Source organism: Rhinoderma darwinii, chromosome 7, assembly GCF_050947455.1.
Source record: "Rhinoderma darwinii isolate aRhiDar2 chromosome 7, aRhiDar2.hap1, whole genome shotgun sequence".
In the NCBI taxonomy this organism is placed as follows: domain Eukaryota; kingdom Metazoa; phylum Chordata; class Amphibia; order Anura; family Rhinodermatidae; genus Rhinoderma; species Rhinoderma darwinii.
The window spans coordinates 97,409,704-97,413,607 of record NC_134693.1 but is presented as its reverse complement, the minus strand read 5'-3'; the positions used below and the strand labels follow the sequence as shown (position 1 = coordinate 97,413,607).

The 3,904-nt window shown below is 36.4% G+C and overlaps 1 long non-coding RNA gene across 1 annotated transcript; it reads left to right on the top strand.

Moving 5' to 3' along the window:
- Positions 1–1,800: 1,800 nt before the first annotated feature.
- On the top strand, positions 1,801–3,290 carry LOC142657277 (uncharacterized). The gene is made up of 3 exons (XR_012849873.1): positions 1,801–2,452; positions 2,838–2,974; positions 3,188–3,290. It is a non-coding gene; the product is annotated as an uncharacterized LOC142657277 (long non-coding RNA).
- The last annotated feature ends 614 nt before the right edge of the window (positions 3,291–3,904 follow it).

The following is a 3,904-nucleotide window of genomic DNA, read 5'->3' as shown; positions in this document are numbered from 1 at the left end:
GAAGTAATATACAATATCTATTGTGAACCATCAGTGTGTCTGATCTAAAGTTGGATAAATTGGGTCAGTAATCATGTCTCTTTAGTTTGTAGTTGGATATCACATAGACATATTATATCCTACCCTAAGCCCAAATTTTCTAAACATTTGGGCCAATCAATGTTGCTGCACACACTGCAAACTGTCAAAATAATAACCTATGTCTTTTGAATGGCAATGCGTCTGATCCTAAGATTGCAGCCCTGGCCATAGTCTATAAAGACTAAAATCCAATTCGATCAGATATAATTTTTTTATAGGTGATATAGAAGATGTCAGTTTGGTTGGTGCTCTGTGTATACATTATTAATATCTTCATATTTTGAGCAGGAGTTCCCACAAAATCTAGAGGATCTGCTGTTGCCATCAGATGACACCAAAGATATTTACGTAATTGGCGTTTAAGAAGGATGTCCAAACAGGTAAGTCTTCTCAGGTTGTCTTACATCAGTCTATGTCTGCAGATGGACTACAGGTCGACTGATTGAAATTCTCTCTTTACCTTCTACTTATTGTAGGATCGCTCCTTAGTTTTCCTATTTAGCCCCAGAGGTTATAGTATTGATTGTTTAATAGATGAGATGAGTATTTTAATCTGGTGTCATTTATTAATATGTAAACTTGAAATTGTGTCTTCTTGTAGACGGGAATGGGAGATAAAATTACAAGAGACTCTTGGTCCACACTACGTGCTATACCATTCATCCGGGCTCGGAGTCCTGTATCTCACCATCTTTATTAGACGGGAACTGATCTGGTTCTGCTCAGGTAAGATTCACTTTCTAACATTTACATAATAAGTTCTAATTGAAGTCATTAGTTGGAACTTCTTATTTAGTCATTAGAACTAGATGCCTGAGATCTCGACTCTCAGATTCTTGGCTGTGGAGTATTGGAGATCTTAGAGATCAATCCACAGTTACAAAGTGTGTTATGATGTTGTAGTAATATCTCCAGAGTTTTAGAGGAATCCTATCTCTGTTTCATTGTTGCATGTTGTACTATTAACCACTGACCCTTCTTCTTGTGTTTCATTTCTTATACAGAGGTAGAGCACACCCATGTAACAACCAGGCTATTCCACCATGTCAAAACTAAAGGAGCCTTGGGTGTTGCCTTCACCGTCTTTGGAACATCTTTCCTTTTTATTAATTCCCATATGAGATGTAAGTATGTCTGTTATTAATATATGACTATGTACAGTGTTATTGTGTATAAAAATATCTGCTGTTTAATAATAAACTGGAATATATGAGATGATATAAAAAGATCTGTACTATTAATGTTTTGGTGTAAAATTAAAAGTTCTTACTCATTTGGTCAAACTTTTTCTAAGCTATCAAACTCATACTATGTAATGAGAGACAAGTAATGGAAGGATTAACGGCCTAATGTCCTCTACAGACTGCTATAGAAATACATTATCCTCTGTCAAGAAAATGATTGTGTCTTAGATTTACAGTAACAGAAATATCAGTGTGTCTGGTGTACAGAGTGTGGACCCAGATCATGGAACTCCACCAGTCACATCTTCTAAAATGTCAATAGAAATCCTATTAAAATAAATACTATTTGTAGAAAATTAATTGTTGAGGGAACATTCAGACTACACACCCCAAGAAGTAGATATGATACCTAGATAATATAAGATAAAGAAACCTATAGTCAAAGAAAACTTAAATGTGGTGGTTGTCCTAAATTCCAGGAGGTCACATTTACTGATATGTATATTTTTGTTGGCAGTTGGGGCAGTCCACAAGAGGATCCAGGACTATAAAACTATCACCGAGGGTCTCCGTCTGCCTCAAATTATTCCGGAAAGAATAAACTCCAATGCCTGTGAATATTACTTATGTGGTTGAACCTATCGATTCCTTTATCTCTCTATTTATCTCCATTGACTCTAATGCAGTCACGTGGTCTAATTGTGTCCTGTGTTTATCTCATTCTACAGTGGACGTCACCAGCCGCTTTGATCGAGTTTTTTGGTTTGGGGACCTCAATTTTCAACTGAAAGAGGACAGAAAAAACGTGGAATCTCTTCTGAAGAACATTAAAGGAAGAGATATGTCCAGTCTCCTCAAACATGACCATCTGAATGAAGCCAAGAACAACGGTACATTTACTAGTAGACAGATCTCTATCACTTCTCAGCCTGTATTATTACCACATACACCTCGACAGATCAATACAAATCACTGTCATGATGGTTCATATGTTCTCCACATTCTTATATAGCCCTACATCACTTGCACATGTTTTTAATACTGACATGTTTTTTTTTCTTTTAATTTAAGGGTCCATATTTGTAGGGTTTAAGGAGCACACCATTGAATTCCTTCCTACATATAAGTTCGACATTGGCACAGACACCTACGATACATCAGAAAAGCAGAGAGTCCCATCATATACGGTAAGATATCTTATTTCCAGGTCTACAGAGCTAAAGAAAGAATACATTTCATGATTTCATATAATAAATCCCCTCGCCCAAGGTAATGAATTGTTATTATAGATGGAGGAATAATTCTTAAGAACAAAGCATCCAGTCCATTTTACTTGTAGTGAGTTTGTCATCGTCTCCCAGTGTAATATGTCTTCGCCTAGCATGGCTCAAAGATACTTATTTAATTAAATCTGTGTGACCAAGTCAAACCTTAAATGCAAGATAGTCTCAAAATTTATATTTCTTAAATAAAATTGGCCGAAATGTTCAGTCTATGATGTGCTATGAGGTTTATAAATAAATTATAATATGATTGCACTGATGATATTTGTTATTTTTATGACCTCTACAGGACAGGGTGTTGTTTAAAAGCCAATACGAAGGAGATGTGCGAGTCCTGAAATACGACTCTTGCCCTGTTTTGAAGACTTCAGACCACCGACCCGTTTTTGGGATCTTTGAAGTAAAGCTCAGACCTGGTTCAGATAAGTAAGTCATGATTTCCTCCATGTTGTTGGTATGATCCTTTCAGTAGCCGCCATTACTACATGGGCCTTATAGCCAGAGCTCACACTTTGGGGTAGGTGGCTGTATACCTGGGTGACAGTACTGGAGTAATCTAGGATGTGAAACAAAACAATTATTGTGTGGTTACCTGCTAACATTATCATATGTCTTACATCAATATATTTCTCATTCCAGCATCCCATTGGCTGGTGGACGCTTTGACCGCAAGATCTATTTGAAGGGCATTAGGAGGTTAGGACAAAAAAAGTAGCTGCGTCTGTTCATGTCCTTACAGCACATAAGGTGAGAGCATTGTACTTGTCTATTATGTTTGCTGTGAGAATGTTCTTCCATCTCTTAAGTCTTCCTCTGTATCAGTAATTTATTTTATCAACCAACATAAAGAAATTGTAAATAAGTCATTCTATCTTCTAGTTCAATTTTCTTGTATTCAGATATTTATTTAATTTCTAAATGAAGGTTATGTGTTTTAGAAGAAAACTGTAAGCATGTATGTATATAATAGATTGGTGGGAATTCATTAAGACTGACGTTTCATACACCGGTCTTAATATAAAAAAACATGGAGTAAAATGTGCCTAATTTATTAAAAGGCCCACACCTTAATAACTAATAATCCATGTTATTATGATAAATGTGTCGGCCGCTGGTGGCTCTGCTCCTTCAGCTACTCTCTGTCCACTTTTTTAGAAAAGTGCCGTAAGCGGCAGAAACTACATGATAGATACAAGGAACATTGTTATTGATGTAAGACATTACTTGGCATCTTGCAGGACTCCTAAGGAACATTTACCATCTTAGGTGCATAAAACAATGATTCCACCTTTGTGAACATAAGAAAGTTCCTGTAACATCCTGAACAGCGCAGCTTTAGATCAACCCATCGCTTGG